At 42.9% G+C, this 23,852-nt stretch overlaps 1 protein-coding gene across 6 annotated transcripts in view; it reads left to right on the top strand.

The window, feature by feature from the left end:
• Window positions 1-23,852, top strand: part of ADCK1 (aarF domain containing kinase 1) — a 124,499-nt gene that overhangs the window by 48,313 nt on the left and 52,334 nt on the right. The gene's annotated exons all lie outside the window — the stretch shown is intronic.

The raw sequence follows: 23,852 nt of genomic DNA, 5'->3' as shown, positions 1-23,852 counted from the left end.
ATAATCCTGCCTGCTTTCTGAACAGTGTTGTGTATGAAGCTGCCTGGTGCTGAGTCAGACCGTTGGTACATCAATATTGTCCTAACTGAATTGACTAGCAATGGCTCTCCAGAGTTTTGCAGGGGAAATTCACAGCTGGGATTGACTTTGGAACCTTTTGTATTCAAAGGAGATGCTCTTCCACTGAACCACACCCTTCTACCATTTTAATCAGAGATACTGTGGATTGAGCTTGGGAATTTTTGTCTTCAAGGTGTGTGCTTTGTCATGAAGCCCAGCTGGCAAATATTTGTGCTTTTTAAGTGTCTGGTTTGGCTGTGGGTGGGAAGCAACAATAAGTTTTAGAAACAATGGCTAAGATACCAGTTAAAACCATATAAACCAGATAACTCTGCTAAGACCTTTGCCCGCTACCACCTCAGTTCCAGCTGCCAGTAGCTAACACAAATGAAATGTGATTATTGCTTTTGGAAGGTGCTCATTTTTGAACCTTGGTGGGTCTGTAAGGGAAGAGATGTGTCTTGGACTGTAAATTCTTAGTAGATCTTAGAAATTATGATTGGCCATAAACTGAAGACTTATGTTGGGTCAAAACCTTGTTTTCTCCTGCTCCGGAGGTTAGGACTTGAACCAATGGGTCCAAGTTCCAAGAAAGGAGATTACAAATAAACATCAGGAAGACTTTTCTGGTGGGAAGAGCTGTTGGACAGTGGAACAGATTCTCTCAAGAGGTGGTGGATTCTCCTTCCTTGGAGGTTTTAAAGCAGAAATCGGAACGGTAATCTGTCTTGGAAGCTTTAGTGGAAATTCCTGCATCGCAGGGGGTTGGATTAGATGATCCTTGGGATCCCTTCCAACTCTACAGTTCTATGATTCTATGAGTCTACGATTCTGAGGGCTTTATGGATTAAAACCAGCACCCTGAATGCCTGTAGCAGGGATGGAGAACCTGTGGCAACCACCTCCCCAATGCTGCTGGACTACAGCTCCCATCAGTGCCCATACTGGCTGCAGTGGATGTGAGTTGTAGTCCAACAACACACATGGAGGGCCAAAAATCTTTCACCCCTGGTCTGCAGGTAACCAGCACAGACGCTGGCCATTGGAAGCCTCTTAGGAGTACATTGAGTTTGGTTGTGTTTACCCAGAAGAGGAAGAATGTGTATTGTTGCTCGATATGTCTTCGATGAATTGATAAACGTATTCGATGAATCTATTCCCTGGTGAGCCCTGCCATACATTAAGTCCTCTCTGTATTATTCATGGCCTCCCCAAAATTGTTCCCCCCCTCACTCAGAACTCTGGGGAGAGATAGAAAGGCGATATATTAAAATACGGCACATGATTTTCTCTCGCTCTGCTTTGGCTGTGTGCGGCTTCTGCGACGGGCCTTTTCTTCTCTCTTGAATACGTTTTCAGCCGCTACTGATCTGCCCTGGTTCCTTTCAGCATTTCAGGCGCTAGACAGAGCCTTCTATGCCTCATTGATTCCCAGCGAGGCAGCTCGAATCCCCTCTCAGCTGCAGACTTTCCTTTCAGCGTTACTTTGCCCGCATGGGCAGAGCCAGGGTGATATTTAATTTTAAAGAGACAGAGAGAAAATGACAAGTGTGTGTGTGTGTGTGTGTGTGTGTGTGTGTGTGTGAGAGAGAGAGAGAGAGAGAGAGAGAGAGAGAGAGAGAAATAATAAATGAGAATAGTTAGAAAGATATAATGCAGGAGGGGTATGGGTTATGGTACTGAGTAAGTGGTGTGGGCTGTTAGCTTTGAGGAGTGATTTATACTGGAATGTGGAAACAGTGCTGGGAACCTCCTCTCTGTTGATGGTTTAGGATGGGATCTTATTCAGCCAAAGGGCCACATTTTTCTCTGGAAAACTGTCTTGGGGCCACATACCAGGGGTGGGCAGGGCCAGAGGCAAACACATGCACCACCAGAGGCAAAAGTGGGCCAAATAACGAATGTGAATTTTACCTTTGTACAATAAGGTTCATTTCTACACTCCTCCGCACAGTCCTCTCTGGCAATCAAGTGGCATTATTAGAACTGAAGGCACCTTCTAGTCAGGCAAAAACACAGAGTGAATGAAGTGAATGAAGCTGAGCCTGTGAGGTGCCTGGGCCGGTGAGGGTTGTGTGGCCTGGGGAGAGTCCTAAGGGCCAGATACAGAGGATTGCAAGGCCACATTTGGCCTCCAGGTCTGAGGTTCCCTACCCCTACCTCAGGAGTTCTTAGCGGTTTTCCTTATTTATTTAACAGTGCCATTATATTGCCTGCTATTGGAAAGAAATATTGAAAGCAGCTTCCAGAGATAAAATATACATGAAAACAATTTTAAACAGGAAAAAAATAATTCACAGATATTAGAGAAATTCAGGGCAGAAGGATCCAGTGGTGGTGGCTGGCCGCTAGCGAAAGCCTGAGGAAACAGATGGTTTTTTAAAATCAGCATTGGAAGCTCCCAACAGTCACCTTTGATTTTTTTTATTTCTTAAATTTGTAATACTGCATGTATTATTAAAGCCCTTGTTGCTCAAACTCCCAGTTCCTAGTCTTCACAAGCAGCAACTATTGGACCTAGATGAGGATGCACACCACCCCCAAGTGCCCTTGGTTGCCAGAAGGTGCTTCCAGCAGGCCCAGTAGGGCCTGGATGAGCACCACAGAGCACATGATGAATCTAGAAAAATCTAGAGCCTCATTCCTCTCATTTTAGTTGTGCATCACATGGATCACTCTTATTAGATGAAGCCAACAATCTTGGGTGGAAGTCCATTCGATTACTGCTGGGATAAATTTAGCCCATGCACACATTTGATTGGCTATTGGTTATGTTTTTATATTTCAGAGATGTACTTTTAGATCTTTGAGCGATTGTAATATTGTTTTTCATGATGCTGGGATCCTATGGGAGGAAGAGAAGGGAAGAAATACACATGACAACAGCAGCAGCAATATTCCATACTAATATTCAGCATTGTGCTATGGTGAATGTTCCATCTGCACAAGCATTGGAGCTTGCCAGAAGGAATGGCCCTTCTCTTCTCCCCTTGTGCACTGTACTGGGGGTTCTCTCAACCCCCTGAGCCATGCTGTATATGCAGAAATCCTTGCATAGTGCTTCTTCTGACAGGCCTGCCTAGGTGAATCCTACCCTCTATTTCTAAAATTAATACTCTTATTAATGGGGAGGGGAGAGTTCTACAAACATAGAGGATTAAATGCTTTGCTACATCAACATTTAAAAGCTAAGATGCACTCTAAGGGACACTGATTATGTTTTGTAGTCCTTTAATGATCTGGAGTTAGAGACATCTGGCAATTCAAAAACCAAGGATTTTAAAATACTTATTATCCTGCTGTTCTGAGAAGCTAGCGTGGAAGCCTGGTGGTGCCCAACAACTATGAAAATCACTATATCTGGAGAATATAATTGATCCTGTAGGAGGTCAAAAAAGCAATAAGCAATGGCCGGTCCATTGCCTTTTTTGCTCCTGTTGCTTTGACCTGCTGTAAAAATTAGTGTCCAAACTTTTGGCTGTTGTTTAAAATAATATATTTACAAACATCCTTTTTATAGTATATTTTAGAATATATTTACTTAAGTGAAAGAGAAAAACATCTGCAAATGTTAACATGGAGTTTTACAAGGTTAAATTTGACAATGGGTAGTGAAAATATCAGAAACGCTGTTGTTTTGTGCTGGATAAATAAATTTTGGTAATACTCAAAAGACAGTACAAAAGTATGTGATTAAATTTTAGAGGCCATTTACAAAAAGTCTTCAGGTTGAGTGTTTCAGGGTTGACCTCATTTTCAAAGAGTGAAGATTTTATCCCTTATCTGTAGCCCAGCTGTGATGCAAACTGGCCAGCTGAGCCAGAGATCCACAGGATCCTAACTCACTGGTGGAACTTGAATTTGGACTGTCCCTTTAGATACCAAGGTGACCTTGCTGATGACAGAAGAAAGTATCACATGTGGAAAAAAACAGAAGCAAGATGACTGTTTGAAAATCAGTCTTCTCCAACATAGTGCCCTCCAAATACTTTGGGTTTCAACCCTGATCCATCCTAGCCAGCATGGCCAATGGTCAGAGCTATAGTGCAAAATATTCGAAGGGTACCAGATTAGAGACGACAGGGCTAGGTGTTACAGAGCCTTAAGATTTCTAGTCTTATCAACCTACTTTTTATTCTACAGAAGAAATGAGATAGCTGTGGAATTAGCCCAGGTAGTGGAAGCCACGCAACAGAAAGATGTATAGATAACCTTGGCAGAGGGCCTTCTCGGTAGTGGCACCTACCCTGTGGAATACCCTGCCATCAGATGTCAAGGAGATAAGTAACTATAGAACCTTTAGAAGACATCTGAAGGCCTTAAACATCTGTTTAATGTTTGGTTATGTTTTTATATATGTTGGGAAGCCACCCAGAGTTGCTGGGGCAACCCAGTCAGATGGGTGAGCTACAAGTATTAAAATGATGATGATGTTGATGTCACTGAACACATGGGCCTCTCTTTCCCACCAGTGCTCAGGGCAGCTCTGGCTTCAGGCTTGTGCAAGAGACTTTCCAGTGGGTCCTCCTGAACTATGGCCCTTCAGTGAGGCCCACCCCTCCTTCAACAAGAGTGCTCGGCTCATTCATCCACAAACTACTGGTCTCCCAAGTAATGGAAGGGGAGAGAATAATGAGGATGAGGGCTTGTCCTGGGTGGGGAGTTTAGCTCAATGGGCCTTGCTTTCCATGGTTTCCGGCAGCTGCCCACCTTGGCTGTGAGTGTAGTGTGCTAAGGCACTGAACTGTGGGCATGAGATATGGAGGCAGAAGCAACATGATTTAGGGCTACGCTCACTGTAGCATTGTGTTGTTCCGAAGAGTGGCTTGTTGTCCCTGGATAACCTCGCAGAGAGCCTGCTCAGAATATATTGCCGAAACCTCGTGACCCTCAGAAATGTGAACATTTTTCAAAGAGCAGCCCAGCTGACAAGGTTCTCGGCGGAGTGACTTTTGAGAAGCGGTACAAAGAATTTAAAACTAGGTACTAGGCACCGCGATAAATTCTTCATTTAACCTCATTTTATCTATGCATGGGCTAATGTGAAATGTAGGTTAGGGGGCACATCTTGCCAGAGGGTTCAAATTCCTACCATTCACTACCTATGACACCCAAACGAAATAATAAATCTAATGGCAGTTGTAAGTATCTGTTTTGTAGGTGGGGGGTTCTTCTGCACATTTGCGATTTCACAATGCAAGTATTTCACTAGTGATAATACTGAGTCAAACAATTGGCCCATCTTAGTATTAGGGGTCTTGTGGCAAACTGCGTAAGGGTGCGTTAGAATTCAGAGAATGATAGAGCTGGAAGGAGCCTTGGAGGTCATCTAGAAAAGCCCTCTGCTCAGTACAGCATAGTCTATTTTGAATGGCTCCTGATTCTGCTTGTTTTCATCCCCAGCGCTGCGTAAAAACTAAAGTTTACTGATTAAAGTAGGTGGTGGTGCCAGCAAGAGCTCCTTGGATGAAAGGGGAATCTCTGGCTTGCGTCTTCCTTCCTTCCTTCCTTCCTTCCTTCCCTCCCTCCCTCCCTCCCTCCCTCCCTCCCTTTTTAAAGCAAAATGAGTAATTGTTATTGCTTTGACCCTGCAGCATTCCTTTCTGTTTGGAATCTTGGGAGTTGAACTACAGGTCTCATAATCTTACACAGGAAATGCTAAACTGGTCAGGAGAGAGTCCCTGGAATCACTGTCTTGAAGTTTTGATGTTGGATGTTTTCAGGCTAAGCAACCTGCTGCTCAGCCAGCCCTTCTCGATACTGTCTCTTTGCTGGTGACCTGCTTTCTGAGGCCATTTTATTTGGATCATATCCTATTGGCTGGGTACTGCTGGACAGGTGGGGAACAAACCTGTTCACTTGGGGATTGTGCAAACACAAATGGCTGCTTCTCTATCATTTACTTCTTTGGTATGTTTCCCTAATGACATAAACAAGTTCCTTTTCTTTATGTAAGCATTCGGGATAATACGTACAGTGATACTATGCTTGACCATTTCTCAACTGCTCTGGCAAAATCTGGACAGTTGGCAGCTCAGGACACCTCCATATTGTCGATATTTTGCGGGAAAGATTCAAGCGCCTACCAGGAAATTTAGGTTTAGAAAAGTGACAGGGATAGTGCATTGAAAAGTGTGGAACGAACCAGTGATTAATGGGATGACATAAAATCCTGCAAGCAAATCAGGGTGATTGCAGGATGACGAGGCATTGTCACAAAAGCTGCCAGTAAGCAAATCAGAACAAATGCTCAGTGAGGACTGGACAATGTGCAAGCAGATCAGGATGAAGTCTCAATAAACAGGTGGTCTGGGGGAGTCCTCGGTGAATAGGGCAGTCTCTTTGCATGACTCCCCTGGAAGTCCTGCTCCACAGTGACCAGTAGATGGCCAGCTAGATCCACCCTGAACGGGACCGGTTACGGAAGTTGCAGGACCAGCATGCAGAAATCTGGATGTAAATAAACTCCCCGCTTATTTTTGTTTTCCTTTATTTAAAATAGTCCTCTTCTAGTAGAAATCTCCTGGTGAGATTCTTCCTCTTCCTCTTCCTACCCGTCTTTGCTGACAGATACCAATCGTTGCCAGATGCTGGTGTTTTTGGAGAAATTCCATAAGAACATATGCTGAATTAGACCGTTTTGCCATTGAACCCAGTGCGGTCAGCAGCAGCTCTCCACCCTCTCAAGCAGAGATATATTCCCATTACTTGGTACCAGAAGTCTTTTTTTGGGGGGGGGGGTTCAGTCTGGAAAATTCAGGAACTGAACCCAGGATTTTGAGTAAGCAAAGCATATGTTCTCATCACTTAGTCCAAACTGAGATAATCAAATATTTGTATACCCCTTTTCCAAGCCATGCTAAGCCAAGCTATTTTGTACATTTTTCTGACATTGTTGAACATCAGAAAAATATACATAATGAAACAGAGCATTTCAAGATAATGCACTTAAAAATTACAATACGTAACAAAATAGTCATTCGCATTTTAACAGGCTAGTCAAAACACCTTATCTTAGTAAAGATGAAATCACCTACTAATATTTCATAATGAGGCCTGAGAACAGAAATACAAGAAAATGGCAGCAAAAATAATGTGTCTTCTCAAAAATTAAAGGTTTTCCACAGCAGCAATCTCTAAACAAGATTGTACACTGACAGCTTCTAGGTCACCTTTCTCCAACCTGGTGACCTCCAGCAGAGGCGTAGGAAAGTCAGGTGGTACCTGGTGTGGAAAATTTCTTGTCACCCCGCCAACTGATTTTTATTTTTTTGCCTGCAATAATGGTTTTACGTTATTCCATATTTTCTTACAAAGGAATGTGGATTCTGGGCCTCTGATAACAAATAGGCGACTATGGACAGATACTTAAATCTACAGGATGGATTGTGTTTTGGCTTGTGTTATTTTATTTATATTTATTGTTTATTTATTTAATAAAATTTATTTTAAAAAACTTACAAAGTGGTTTACCCCAAAACAAAAAAAGCAAAAAAACACCACAGCAGTAAAATTAAGAAAAAGTAAAAATCCTCCCTTAAAACATACAAAAGCTAAAATATTAAAATTTAAATTACCTCAGCTTCCTAAGCATCTAGGTATGCTTGCCCGAAAATAGTCTAGCAAAGGCATGTGCTTTGTTGCAATAGGTGAGGAGTTCTAAAGTGCAGGTGCTGTCACAGTAAACAATGCAGTACAGATGTTATGTGGAACCTGTAGTAGTGCTTGAAACTACTGAAGGGGAGGTTTTATTTATTGTGATTTCGCCATGCTCTGTATTATCTGAAAAGGAAAACATTTATTAAAAAACAGGACTGCACAGCAGCAATCTAGTCTCATCATGATCAGTGGGACTTATTCCCGAGCGGACGGTGCATAAGATAGGCTGCAATCCTATGCACCCCTTACATCCAACTTGTACCTAAAACTCTGCACAAGCCTGCACCAGAGAATTGTAGAGTGGGAAGGGACCCCTGAGGGGCATCTAGCCAAACCCCTGGGGCAATGCAGGAATCTCAACTAGACCATTCCTGACCGATGGCCATCCTTTTTCTGTTTTCCCCCTCAGCCAGGACACACAACAGATAAAGACACAACAACAGAGACTGGAGGTTTGGGAGGGAAGCCCAGCAGAGGGTAGGGCAGTAGGGTGGTTCATAAAAAACTTTAAAAAAATGCATGCTCCAAAGGTCTTATCTTACTAAACTAGGGATTATATAGCTATATCTGAAAATTCATGCATATCAGTGAATATCTTGACCCTGCTCCACTGAATTGAAATTTCAGCCTTCATGACATAGGAAAACGGGCAAGTAAACAGCTATTTTTATGGAGGAGGGTCAAGATATTAACTGATATGCATGAAATTTCATATATAGCTCTATAATCCTTGGTGTAGTAAGATAAGTCCTTTGGAGCAGGCATTTTAAAAAAAAGTTTTTTATGAACCACCCTAGTAGGGCAGTAAGTGTTCCTTGATAATTTGCCACCCCCTCCATGATGGCACCTGGGGCGGAACGCCCCCCGCCCCCCTTCCTACACCCCTGACCTCCAGATTTTTGGGACTCCAGTTCTCATCGACCTCTACCAGGGATGTTCAGGGGTTAGGGATCATGTGAATATTAGTTGCTGGAATCCACAGGAGGGGAGGGTGCCCTTGTGCTTGGGTCTTGCTTACAGGTTTCCCACAGGCATCTGGTTGGCCCCTGTCAGAACAGGATGCTGAACTAAATGGGCTGTTGGTCTGATCAAGCAAGCTCTTCTCATCATCTTACATTGGAAAGGCACCAGTAGAACTTTAGTTTTCGCACCCATTTTCACCATAGATTGGGAATGCTTTTTGAGCTGAACTTTGCAGCCTGTTAGTGTGTCAGTGCAGCCTTTTAGGGTAAGCCCCCTCTAATACATGACTCATAATGTAAAATACAACTGAAATGTATGTGGCTCATAACAGTATTTCCTTGGGCTGCATTGGGACTACTGCCTGCTATTCAGAGTGTCTGTGTAGCACTGTAAAATTGCTTTCTCTCGCTCTCTTTTGGCAGTCTTTTCAGCATTACTTGCAAAAAAACGTTTGCTTGCTTATTTGTTTAACTGTCCTCACTTTCACTTGCCCTTAATGATGTCATCAGGTTCGATTAGCAACATTGTGTTGTGATGTCATCACTATGTGGCTATTCCAGGATGGAGGAAGTAGAAGAAACTGCAGGAGAAAATAATAACCTAGCAGCAGCTGAGGAAAACAATGGCCCTGCATAGAGCTGCAGTGGGTTAGATGGGGAAACCACTCAGTATAAGTGGTTTTCAGGAGAAATTTCCATCCCACAGATATAGCTGCTTTCAACCCCCAAATCAAAACTGGGAAATATTCATTGCAGCCTGTGATGGGATGATGAGCTGCTTGTGCGTGAAATTCCTAGTCCCTCAGAGTTTGGCTAAGTCCACAAACCTCTGTCTGTAACGGAGCTCCTTAAGCATGGCTCCGTCAGTCGCTTGTAGAATCCGACAGTGGGCGTTTACGGAACTTCTTCCAGCATAAAAGTTCTTTAACGGAAACGCGTCTTCTGGACTCTCGGCGCGACAGTTTCCGGCGAGGAGTGGGTGTCCCTATAGGAGGTCCTGAAACCTCCCCACTGTTTTCGCTGGAAGTGTCTCTGAGCCATCCCTCCGACTCACTTTCCCTTGGAGCTCCTCCTCTCCCCCTGCTGGTTCCCTCCTCAGCTGATAAGTCTCTCCCAGCCTCTGTGAGCCCTTTCACCTCCTGTTTTTCCGATGGCAGTTCCCTGACACAGCCCTAGTATTTTCCCACATCAAATATGGAAGATTTTGCATTCTAATCTCAACTTTTGGGACTTTGGGATGGAGTCTTTTTGTTTTTGCTTGCCGCCTCAGTTTATGAAACTGAGAACCTCCATCCTTTGACATTTGAAACTTTCAGTGCTTGCAGTAGAATACTTGAAAGTGCAGCTGTATTATGGCCTATTAGCTCAAACGCCACAAGGCATTCAAAAATAGAATATTACTGTTTAAAATCTCATTCCTTTCAAAACAGTTTTGATTTTAGGTGCCCAGCTCATGTTTTCAAACCGTTCAGGATTCACCGTCCTTAAGGAGTGAGGTTAGCCTTTATTGCAGTCAGGTTTCCAGTCAGAGGAAAAACGATGGGAAATAGATTATGCAAGAAGGCAGATGTAATGTTTTTGGAGCAGTGAGGCGGGTCTGGTAGTAGCCTAACAGCATTTATTTTGAACATTACTGTCCCCTCCTCAGTATTGACCTCTGAGAGGAAATAGCAAACAAACCAGAGTTCTGCAACTTCTTAGCAACAACCTGCTGTCAATGGCATCAATTGGCTAGATATTATGATGTCACAAACCCATATCCTATAAGCCAGGAGGGAGGGACCTTTTCCAGGCTGAGGGCCACGTGACCTCATTGACAGTGTTCTTGGGGCCACATTCTAGCAATGAGTAGGGCAAGAGGGAAAAATAAGCAGAGCAATGTGACTTCAACTTTTGTACAGTGGGATGCAGTTCAGCCACACAAAAGGCAGAGGGGGTCTGTGTACAGGGGGTCCTTGAGATATTTCACTACACACTATTATGCTATAGAGTTACTTGCCTAATAAATACCCTTTCCTCATTGAGTCCTAGAATGGCTGACTCATTTCAGCCTCTGCTTCCATTTTGGTGGCTTCTGCTTAGAAGTGGTTTTTCATTTAAAAGTCCATGCATTCCATTTCATCACTCTTCTGCCCCAAATTGAGGACTCAAAGCTATTGGAGTGGGTGGGGCCACTTTCCCCACCTCCTTTGTTAGCGTCTCCCAGTGGGTTTGTTGAGCTGTCCAAGCATATATCAATAAAAACCACATTTATATTAAAACTAAAATGATGAATAAAAAGGGAGGGGGCGAACCCTTCACATTTCTCCATAATAATGTGGGATATAAAAAGGGAGATTTTTATCAATTATGAAAAAAAAGGATTTCAGCCATAAAAAGGTAATTTAAAGAGTCAGAGATAGATGGGAAGGAGCATTAATGTCAGCCAGAACAAATGGGACCACATTAGTCAACTGAAAGGTGGCATCACCAATGCTGCGCTTTCAAGCGAAGCGCCTACTTTTGGAGCTCGCAGAGGCCTGCCCCACCCTAAAAAGAAGAGAGGTCTTTTGAGGGCAATCTCGGGCAAGCTGCTCATTTAGTGCCCAAGTCCTACCTGGTACTGATACGGGCGTTTGAGGTCAAGCCTCATCTGTATCTCAAGCCAGGCATGGGGAACCTTCAAATGTTGCTGGACTCCAACTCCCATCAGCCCCTGCCACCATGTCCAATAGTCAGGGATGGGGGGAGTTGTAGCCTAGCTACATCAGGTGGGGGGTGTGTGTGTGTGCTATAACTCTTTCGGCCCTGTCCTAGGACAGAGAAGTCAGCACATAGAGAAAAGGTTCCGCAGGGGTTCTAATGCTTTAGGGGTTCCCAAAGTGGGCAGTGCCACTACTTGAGGGGCAGGGTGATAATCTGGGGTGGGGTGCTAAGAGGCAAGGAGGTAGCAGGAGGGTGCTGGAGGTGTAAATGACTACCAGACTTTGAAAAGTTGGTATTGCTGGATCCAGTTCATCAATGTTGCTGCCTTAATTAAACTGAGAAGACCATGAAGTTTGGCTAAATGGACAAATATCCTGTCCTTGTATGTATAAGGTAGCTTTCTTTCCCTGCATGTAAGGTTAGTGGCTGAATTTGCACAAATTGTAGTCTCCCTGACCATCCGGAAAAACATACGATAACACCCGTCAGCCGTGCATCCTTCTCTTTCCCTTTGCAAATTATGCCCCCGGGGAGCAGCGGCAGTGCTGGGCCCATAAGTGCAAATGATTTATGTTAACCGTTGGAACGATAATGTTGAATCTGTAAAGTGCTAATCTATTTTTATGTTGATTATGAATAGGCCAGCTGTGCCTACTTCCCTATTCATAGAGTTTAGCGAACAAGCCCATTTTACAGGCTGGGCTTGGAGGATGATTTACATGCGGGCAGATGCTGCTTTCAGGGGAGTAAATCAGCTGCGCTGTGCTCCCGAAGTGGCACACAGGCAGCTCAGCGAGGATAAAGGTGGGAAGGGAAAGAAAGAGAAGAGAAGGAAAGTGTGGACTGAGAAAGGAGGAAAGGAAAAAGCAAGTGCAAATGGAGTGGAGATGTCAAGGAAGTTACAGTCGTACCTCAGAATTCCGTTCGACTTCTGAAACGTTCGACTACCAAAGTGCGGTTTCTGTTGGCTGCAAGAAGCTCGGAAGCCCCATTGAATGTTCGGCTTCCAAAAGAACGTTCGAAAACCGGAACACTCACTTCTAGTTTTCAATCATCCGGGAGCCGAAATGTTCAGGAGCTGAGGTACGACTGTACATTGCATGGCTAAAATTTGTTGCATTAGCCTAACCATTTAGTTGGGGACCACTCGCTGAATTGGATGCAGATTCTGTGAACAAAAGGGCTTGCTCTGTTCCTGGAAGGGGCTGAGATCCAGTGGGTCTAGTTCTCACACTGTCAAGGAGAGCTCACTGCAGGGGTTGGGATGAGCAGGCGAATATCCGCTTCCTGCAGCACCAGCACCCTGTGAGCAGAGTTCTGCTCCTGGGAACTCTGGATCGAACCCCTAACGCAACAGTTTCAATAAACAGGTTTTAAAAAGAAGCCCTACACACAGTGTTTATTTAGCTTATTGGCACACACCTAAGTAAGATTAATTAACACAAGCTGCTCTGATGGACTGAAAATAAAACTGCCGATATCATAATGCCTTTATTCAAATCTGTGGTTGCAGCTTCCCTTGGAATACAGTGTATAGTTCTGGCCACCACATCTTAAAAAGTATGTGGTAGAGCTGGGGACATGTTCTGAAAATGTGTGTGGCATGGGGAAAGGAGAATAAGGAGAGTCCCTGCACCCCACTCTCTTATAATAATAGCTGGTGGCCTGGTTTTAAGAATGAGTGATCATGGTTCAAACAACAGAGGACTGGTCTTTCCTACCAGCTCTTCTCGCTTCAAAGTGCAGTACTTTTTAATAGAGGTAGTTTAATGGAGCTGTGGAAGATTATGTTTTTAGTAATTCAGTTATGACACATATGGTGATTATACATGCTTTTGTGAAACTGACCTATCCAAATGTAACTCTGCAGCAGCCTGCAGCAGGCCGTGTTACAAATGTAAGAAATAAACATTATTTCCTTCTACATTGCCCAGTGACTTGAATGCTGATCCTTAGGTCTGATGATTTTCTGCATTGCTTCTTCCATACATGACTATTGCTAGTTTTGATACGCAGGGCTGTCATAAGCATATGCGGTGCCGGGGTGCAAAGATCCGCCCGGTGTCCCCCCTCCCAGGTTGCCCAGTCCCAGGAACGCAGGAGGGCGGAGCCAGCCAGCCGTCTCAGCCTCTCGCTGGCTCGGTCGCCCCTGAACTTGCGGCGCAGAGCCGCCCGCAGTAGACGAGCCCGCCGTGGCACTCCGATGGGCGGGCTATTCCCTGGACTCAACTCTCGGGCCCCAGACTCTTGGCCTGGTGCCCTGAGGGCCCGGCGCCCGGGTGCCCTGCACCCCTAGCGCCTATGGGTAAGACAGCCCTGTTGATACATCATTCATTTCTGTTGACTGATAGCAGAAACAAATGAGCAGAGAGCCCATGTATTGTATCTGTTGCTAGAGTATACCATTTCTTACTACTAGTGAGGAAATGACTGAATGCTCCCTTACTAGACAGATCTGTTAATTTCGCTTCTCTGTTTATCATTTTTCCAGTCTTAATTTCAGGTCTCCACATTTCTTTAGTAGTCAGCAATTTTTAGTAAAAAAAAACCTCATGAAAATTCAGTAGCATTTTACTGTGACTTTCTCCTAACAAACCCATTTTTATATGGAGTTTTGATTAATAAGCACATTTTTACAAAAGCAATTTCCCCATATATAATGCATTTTTGGTGTGATTTTTATGTATGTGCATTTTTACACAAACTTTTCTCTATAAATTTAATAAACAATAATAATAGAGGTTTTTTTGGAATGCATTTTAAAATTTGAACTGCATTGCAAAATTCAGAAAAGTGTAAATTTTAAAGTATGGCTATATTTTGGTTTTCATCTTCTTTCAGAAAGTGCAAACTGACTTTCTCCTCCATCTCTACTAATAGCAACATAGGAAGCTGCTTCATTCCATGTCATACTGTACATCTAGCCTAATATTGTTTGCTCTGGCTGGCAGTGGCTTTCCAGGATCTCAGGCAGAGGTGTGTGTGTGTGTGTGTGTGTGTGTGTGTGTGTGTGTGTGTTTGTGTGTGTGTGTGTATGTGTGTATAGCTATATCCTAAACTCTATCAAAGCTGTTTACAGCAAAAGTACGTAAAAAACATACAGCAGAAACTATATAAAAATAGTTTCTATTAAGAAAAAATAGTTTCTTAAATGACGAAAATACAAAGAATGTATAATATACATGGCATTGCAGTGCTATTTTTCTAGAAAAAGATGTGCAAGAACTCACTCTTTTTCTCTTATAATGGCAATAGCGCCTACCTGAGAAGTGCCGGAACTGAGTTCTGGTGAGTTCCAGCTGGAAAAAAAACCCTGCATGGCAGAAAGATCACAGAGAGCTGAAGACTGGATAGTTCTACAACATTTGGGTAACAAAACATGTGGTTCTGCTGAAGTTCTTGCTTTGGTAGAAAGTGCAAATAAAGTGTAAGTCAGGAGTGAGGAACAGACATTGCTGAACTACAGCTGCCATCAGCTTAGTAGCTATGGCCATTGGCCAGGAATAATGGGTGTTTTAGTTCAGTAACATCCGGGCAGCTTAATAGTCTCCACACCTGGTGTAAGGTTGTGTTCCTTTCCTTCTCCCTTTGTGGTGTAAAAGAGATTATTTGTCGGAGTGACAAGGTAAGTCATAGCCAGGTAAGTCATACTCAGAGTAGGTCTATGTATTTCAGTAGGTCTGCTCTGAGTATGGCCGACATTGGAGATCATGTCCCATTTCCCACTGGCAATCAGGAAATCAAGGCCAGAATCTTGCTTCAGAAATTAAAAGAGAGACTATCTGCTGCTGCTTGCTCTTACTTCTAAAGCACATTTGTTTTAATTGCTGCTGCTGTGAAACTGCACCTTCTGAAAGAGCTACAGTTCCAATCTATCTTTGAGATTGGCAGACACAACTCCATCCTGACAGGCATGCTAGCGCAAGATGTGCATAAGATAATATTTCTCCAAAGAGAGAGAAGACAGTGGATTTAATGAGCATTGTTCAGTTCAGGTGGGAGACAGCTGGAGACAGAAGAGCAAATTAGGCAGAGACAGACTTGACATGGCGGGGGGACCTACCCCCCACCCCAGATCTAAAAATGCCTTGACTTTTGGCAAAGGCAGAGTCAGAAGGGCATTGGTGACATCACAGGTCACCAGGTTTTTTATACATGGAATACTGAGGAATTTAAAGGTAAAGGTACCCCTGCCTGTCCGGGCCAGTTGTGACCGACTCTAGGGTTGCGCGCTCATCTCACTCAAGAGGCCGGGAGCCGGCGCCGTCCGAAGACACTTCCGGGTCACGTGGCCAGCGTGATGAAGCTGCAGCTGGCGAGCCAGCACCAGCGCCACACACGGAAATGCTGTTTACCTTCCCTCTATAAAGCGGTACCTATTTATCTACTTGCACTTAGGGGTGCTTTTGAACTGCTAGGTGGGCAGGAGCTGGGACTGAACGACGGGAGCTTACCCCGCCACGGGGATTCGAACCGCCGACCTTACGATCAGCAAGTCCTAGGCACTGAGGTTTTACCCACAGCCCCACCCGCGTCCCCCCACTGAGGAATTTACTCGGTGTTATATATCATCTATATAATATTTTCACATAATTTTCTCTCAAACCGTAACATGCTATAAATTTTATATCCACATTCCACAATCGTTCCCATGCTTCCACATATACATTATAATATATCTATTACCCAATGCATCACTGAAGATTTTAACTGCTCATCCTTTGTCTCTCATTCCAGTAATATACATTTTAGACATCACTTTAACATTACATTGCAACAGATCTCTCTCCAATTATGATATTTGTTCCCCAAACCCTCGTTTCCTATCTCTCTTAAAGGCTTCATTCTAATGATGATATTGTATCCATCATGTTAACTTTCTTGATAAGTCCTTAAATTATTTCAATTTAAACTTGCCTCCCTCCTGTTTTAATAAATTTCTATAAGTTGTCCAACATTCCATCATATTCTTTTTCTTTACCGCTATGGCTTCCAGCAGTGAGAGCCAAAGTGGTATTTTTGTCTCCAATAATTTCTTTATATTTATCCCATACTCTATACATTCCCCCCCCCCAATTATATGATTGGTAAATCCTTTGTGTACTTTCACCTTTTCATACCACAAATAGGCGAGCCAACCAAAAATATTATCATGACCTTCTAAATGTCAGATATGTGGATTCTCCAATGTCATCCATTCCTTCAACCAACAAAGACAAGATGCTTCATAATATAATCTCATATCCGATAGGGAGAAACCTCTCTCTTTTGCATCTATCAATATTTTATATTTTATTCTCAGTTTTACACCTTGCCAGATATATTTAGAGATATCTTTTTGCCATGCATTGAAACAATCTGTTTTGCCAGTCACTGGAAGTGATTGAAACAAAAATAACATTCTTGGTAAAACATTCATTTTTATAGTCAACACTCTACCTAACAGTGAAAGTTTGCAAATTTCTTTTGATATCTTCCCAGGTTTTTAAATAATTATCTTTATATTATTTGCTGTTAACCATACACCTAGATTCTTAATCTTTCTTTCAATCATTCAACCTGACACATCTTGTAAATTATTTTTACTCTTATCATTCATATTTTTTATGAAGGGTTTGGTTTTGTCTTTATTAATCTTAACACCTGCTACATCTCCAAAAAATTTTTATCTCTTGTAATACTTTTGAGATTGACTCTGTTGGTTCTTCAACAGATATCACCACGTCATCTGCAAATTCTTTTAGTTTCTATTGCCTCTGTCCCACTCATACCTTTAATTTCTTGATTACATCTTATTCTTTGTGCCAGTACTTCTAAAACTAATATAAACAACAAGGGTGACAATGGGCAGCCTTGTCTCGTTCTGTTAGTTATTTTGCAATTCTCAGTCAGGACATTGTTTACTATCGGTTTAGCTGACTGTTCAGTATATATATTGCTTTGACTCCTTTTATAAAAGTGTCTTCACAGATCATATATTCCAAAACTTTAAACATAAAATCCCAGGAAACATTGTCAAATGCTTTCTCTGCGCCTAAAAACATTAAGGCTGCTTATTTTTCATTTCTCACTTGTAAATATTCTATTATATTGATTATATTCCTAATATTGTCCTTTATTTGTCTTCTTAGCAAGAATCTGGCCTGGTCGTAATGAATTACCTCTTTTAATACAATTTCAGCCTATTTGTTAATATATCTGCAAAAAGTTTATAATCGTTATTCAACAAAGATATAGGTTGATAATTTTTGAGCCGCTCAGGATCTCTATCTTGTTTAGGACTTAAAGTTATATACGCATTCTTCCATGATTCTGGAAGCTCACCTGTATTTAAAGTCATATTCATAATATCTTTTAATAGTTGTATTAGGTAATCTCGTACCTTTTTATAATATACTGCTGATAGACCAACAGGTCTGGGTGCCTTCCCAATTTTTGCCTGTGAGATTGCTTGCTGGAATTCCATCATTGTCACTGGTCCATTCAAAATTACGGGTGAACTGCATGCATTATTAATTAATACACCTTCAGGATATTCCCAACAATAAGGAATTTTGTTGTATCTCAGTGCATCTGTCTGGTATTTATAATTCGCTCTTTTCTTTGGGGAGCCAGTGTGGTGTAGCGGTTAAGAGTGGTGGACTTGTAATCTGGTGAACCGGGTTCGATTCCCCGCTCCTCCACATGCCGCTGCTGGGTGACCTTGGGCTAGTCACACTTCTTTGAAGTCTCTCAGCCCCACTCACCTCACAAAGTGTTTGTTGTGGGGGAGGAAGGGAAAGGAGAACGTTAGCCGCTTTGAGACTCCTTAGGGTAGTGATAAAGCGGGATATCAAATCCAAACTCTCCTCCTCCTTTAACAATCTCATCAGGATTTCTTTCGAAATTATTATTTTCTGCTCCTCACTCCTGTTTAGGACCTTCATGTAGTGTTTTTTTCGGGGGGGGTGCAGGGGTACGCATACCCCTAAACATTTTGTGAATCTAAGTTTGGCCTCATTGAGGGGCAGTATTTCAATGAGTCGGAAAATGAGAGTACCCTTAAACATTTTTTTTTTAAATAAAAAAAGCACTGCCTGCATGGATTGGTAGCTGCCTGCTGGAAGAAGAGATGATCTACGCCGACCACCTCATACTTCTGGGTGGATCCGCATGGCATCTCAATAGGGTTTCAAGATTCCACAGTGCAAATGAGCAGACCCTGCAGCAAGCACTGGTCCGCCTTAAATTTTCCCAAGTGAAGGCTATTGCCTTTGCATTAACTTTTGCTGCCCATGTGGGCAGAATTCTAAGCGTTGCCATACAGTTGCCATGAGAAAATGTATTTACCTGTGTCTTCCCAGGATGCGTGACAGTCTTCCTGCTAAAAGCTATGGGTGGTATTCAACTAGGTGTTGCTCGGAGTAAACACATTGAAATTAATGGCCCTATTTTAGTTATTTTCATTTATCTCATAGGGCCTACTCTGCGTAAAACATAGTTGAATACTTCCATAGGGCCTCAAATGTTCAAAAATGACACGGACAAGCTAAATTAAAATTAATAATGCATGTGGTTCACCCGTAATTTTGTATTGTTTTATATTAAGCTGTAATCATCACAATTTTTTTTAAAAAATGTCACCACTGTAAGCCTCTCAGGAAAGGACAGGAGACATAATGTTGAATTGTGGAGAAATTCAGTATCTGGAGAGATAGGATAGTAAACAGGCCTTGATAGATAAGAAGGTAGCGTGACACAATGTTGGTTTATTTGTCTGGATTTTCCCAACAGTCTAATGGGTGAGCTAGGATTAGTATTCAGGCCAGTCTTTTTAGAGTAGCATGGTATACATGCTGTATGTGCACTCCAGCTAGGTATCACTGCTGCTCCCATTTCCTACCTCTTCCCTCATGGCATCATCACATTAGGGCATTGTTATCAGCCCAGGATTACTGATTTTTATTGCTAGTGTTGCATTTTATTAAGTATCTGGCCTTAATCAAGGTTATTCTGTGTGTTTGCCTGAGCACAGATGATAAGCAAGAGTAAATTGAGATGGAATAAAGAGCATGTTCCCTGAAGCATCAATTTGTAGGGGGGGGGAATCAAAACAAAACAGGGTAACGGCCAGCACTATGTTATATGCCAAAGCTGTGTTAAGTGGAAAGCAAGACTGTGTAGTCTTTGCTCGTTAAAAAAAAAGAATCATTTTTTATCACAAAAAGTTAAATTTATAAATGATACAAGTACAGAAAATATGCATACCTTTATTTGTTTTGCAGTTTTATTCTGCTTCTGCTCAGCACAACAATGAGGGGGTTATGCAGACCACTAAAGTCCTGCCTTCTGACCACCGGAAAAGCAGGCTGTCTTCTGACCTCTTGAGATTTTTTCAGGCATTGCCAACACAGTTTCAAGACAATCTATCCAGCCCTAGTTTGAAGTTTCTCTTCTTTTGTTTGCTGTTATGCACAGTTACTAGGGAGCCTTGTATTTAAGCAGTAGCCTGGTAGCCATATCTGACTAGGAATTCAGTGTAGATGAGTGAGGTGTGTCTTGCAGATAGTTCACTGCACCACAGCAGGTGTTAATTCAACAGCCTGTTACTGTAAAAGGTCAAAGGTGTGCCCATTTAATGTATATTTTAGCTCTAATCATTACTGACCATAATTTATTAATTTTATATATTAAATTTAGAAAAGAGCCCAGGTCGGCAAACAGCAAGAGACAAAGCAATAAAAACATCTTAAGAACTATCCCAGCACAGACACGGAGTGGGAAAGATCTCAATTTAAAAGGCTTGCTGAAGGAAGAAGGTCTTCAATAGGTGCTGAAAAGAAAACAGAATGCCTGTCTAGTATTCAAGGGGAGGACATTGCCAAGGATAGGTGCCCAAACACACAAGGCCCAATTTCTACGTTGGGCAGAACGGACCTCCTGATGAGATTGTTTCTGCAGAAGGCCCTCACTCCAGCATGCAGTGATCAGTTTGTTATTTAAGGGGTCAGATAACCTTTCAGGTACCCTGGTCCCAAGCAATGAAGGTACCAATGAAGGTACCAGGATGTCAGAGTATACCTCTGTATACCATTTTTCAGGAATCACAAGCAGAGAAAGTGCTATTGCACTCAGTCCCTACTTAAGGGTTTCCCATAGGCTTCTGACTTGTCTACCCTGAGAACAGGATGTTGAACTAAATGGTATTCGTCTCATCCAGCTGGGCTGTTATTTAGAGAGACGTTTTGTACAGCGTCTCAGTTTGGGGTGAGAAGCAACTGTATCACCCACATGTTAGAAAATTATTATTTTAAAATACCTAATAGATATGCACTTTTGACAGCCAAGTTAGGGTCTCATCAATTAAGCTCTGCATTCATTAGTCAAGAAGAAGTCCAATCAGATTTCACAGGCTCAGCCCGGCTTCTATAAATTGTGGGCTGTTTGTTCTGACGTATGATGAATTATTCTTCATAATCCACTATCGGCTGCAATAAATCTAATCTTTCAACTTCTGCTGTCTTAATAACTCCTAGGGTAACAATGCAACACTTGATTTCTGAGCACAGAATGCACAAATTGATGGGGGAACTAGAGGATTTCATTTACTGCCCAGGTTTAAAGTTTAGAGTGGCTGTAGCTTGACATTTGCTGTCACAACAAGCCTAGGTCTTGCAAAAGCCCGTGGAATAATAAATCTTTAATTTCAAGTGCTGAGTACAATATATAGTTTGGAATAGGGTCAGGGTCGGTACATTCTGGCGGTGATCCTTCACAGGAGGATTTTATGAAACTCCAGAAGCTCCCTGAGACCTGGTGTAGTAACAGAGGAAGCTGCTTTCTAGCATCTTACAGTATTTGTCCATCAAGCTCAGGGGGTGGGGAATCTTTTTCAGCCCAAGGCCCACGTACTGCCATTGGCAACCTTACAAGAGCTGCATGCCAGTGGTGTCTAGGTCCAGGGGCAGAAGTGAGCGGAGCATGTGACAGTAGATTACATTCCAGCCATGCAGAAGTCAAAAGTTTGCATCCTTCACTCCATGTTCCATCCAGGCTACCAAGAGGTGTTACCACATATTCCATATAGAACATATTCCAACCAGGCAAAAGCACTCAAGCAAGGTGTAGAACAGGAGGTACTGATTGGTGTGGCCTGGGGAGAATCCTGCAGCCTGAATAAAGAGGCTTGGACGACCAGAACTGAGCCCCCACACTCCTGATATAGCCAAATATTGTCTACTCCGTTCATCAGCCGCTCTCCAGGGTCTCAGGCTCTGTGTCGCAGGGCAGAAGCATTGCCTCTGATTTAGGGGGAGGTGGACTTTATACATTCCTCCTCCTCCCTGTTGTGTTGGAGCTGTGGCTTCCGGTGGTGCAAGATACAGTTTTAAGGAGTTTGAGACCATGCTTTTCAGGCTATCTCAAGCACTTCTGCGTTGCAGAAATGGGGGTGAGGGTGAGGATATGGAAGGAAGCCCATACTGTGGCAAAGAAAAAAGCAGTGGCCCACATTATGAAGCTGGTGCACTGGGGAGTGTTGGAATATATAGACAGTATATGAGAGTATATGAGAATGATTTGCTCTGCTGGGTCTTGCAGCTCACACTGCTGTGTTATCTCAGCAGCACACCTGTTCATGTAGCTTCTATATCTTCCCCTTCCCCACCATTCTTCAGTTCCTGGAGACTCCACCGATCCTGTTTGGTGCCTGAGCTCTTTCCTTTCCTGGCTTTCCTATTCTTACTTCCCTTATGGTCTATCACTGTAGTGAAGTAGTCACTACTGGCTCCGTTTACACATAATGCTGAGGCAAACCATGACATTATATCCAAACTTGGGCTCGTGGTTTGTTTGCCTCAAACAAGCAACACGTTTTAAGCCAAGGACAAATATTGGTAACAGCTCATGGTTTGTTTGGAGAGAAATAAACCCAAGCTCAGGTGTGACAAGGGTGGCATGTCCTGTTTTGCCACTTGAAGCCACCGCCTGTGCCACCCTGCCTGCTGCCTCTGCTGCCAGTGGAGAAGTGATGCCAGCATTGGCATCAGTTTCAGGTGAGACCTCACCGGTTTCAGGTGAGATATTGCACACTCTGTGATGCTGGTGCTGCTTTTCTGCTGGTGGTGGAGGTGGCAGGGCAGGTGGAGACGCCTCTGGGGCCCCACCTCAGGGACATCCGCTGCCTGAGGCCATGGCTTCACCCCACCTAATGGCTGTCCCGGCTTAGTTCACAGCAGGAGCAGGGAGGACTAAAGCGCCTGTGATTTTAGCCCAGCATGCTCTGCTTTCACCTCTAGTCCATATGTTTAACTTGTTACGAAAAAGGAGCAATGCAGAAGCAAGCACCAGGTGGCTGGAATGGTAAACAGGATGTGGGTGTTATTGGATTGTACCGTGGGAACCAGGAACAGTCTATTCACTGCTCTGAGAGCCGGATGTTACCTCAGAGCAGCACATGACCCTGTACTGGAAGTACATGGGTGGAGTTTATTCTCTCTCTGCACTGGGAAGCAAAGTGTACAGACATGTTGTTGGCTGTTTGCAGTTTAGTAGCGCAGAGAGCTTGCTGGGGAGACCATGCATTAAAAAATAAAGGACTCAAAAATAACTTAAACTAGGTTTTAATAAGAAAAACAAAAACTCCTTTTACACTAAGTACATTAACAACCAAACCAGACCCAACCACCAACCCATCCCCCAGGGTAATGGGAGAGCTAGGTGCTGCTCCTTATATACTACACCCAAATGCTGACACACCTTAATCAAATACAACTCAGCAGCACCTGCTATGCTTCACAGCTGTAAAGCTGGGTCTCGTTATCTTACTCTGGCCCTTGCTCTGGCCCCTTAAAGACATACACATTGGGTGCAACAATGATGAACCTTTACATTTAAATAAACCATTCAACATTTCCCCTGCGGTTCATCATTGTGGAACAAAAACATAAAGCATATTTTGTACATGTCTTTCATGTGTAACCTTTGGAAGTGCTTTAGTAAAAATGTCCGCAATTTGATTGTCACCTGGAACATATTCAAATACAATCATTTCATCAGCAATTAGTTTCTTTACAAACTGTAAACGTAACCTTAAGACTCTAGTGCGCTGCGTATTGGTCTCTGAACACAGGATAGCAAGTCCGCTCTGGGAATCAAGGTAAACTTTTACTGGTAGTGTTACTTGCATCTGTAGGTCTGCAAATACTTGCAGATACCATTCTACATCACGAGTGGCCTGAACGCATGCACATAATTCACTCTCTGTTGTGGAGAGACAAATAATGGTTTGTGTCTGGGACTTCCATTCAAATGGACAACCGTTATAACAAAACACCATACCAGACACACCCCTGCAATTATTTTGTTCCACTGCATGAGATGCATCGCAGAAAATTTCAAAACCTTTGTCAATACATGTTGTAAACTGCAACTTATAATGTTTGGTGTGTTTAAGGTAATTTCTGAACATCATTGTAGCTTTTTGGCTCAAAAACTGCCTTATTGGCA

The sequence above is a fragment of the Podarcis raffonei genome, chromosome 1 (genome assembly GCF_027172205.1).
Source record: "Podarcis raffonei isolate rPodRaf1 chromosome 1, rPodRaf1.pri, whole genome shotgun sequence".
NCBI classification, from domain to species: Eukaryota; Metazoa; Chordata; class Lepidosauria; order Squamata; family Lacertidae; genus Podarcis; species Podarcis raffonei.
Note: the sequence above shows the minus strand (reverse complement) of the source record. Positions and strands in the feature narration are given on the sequence as shown.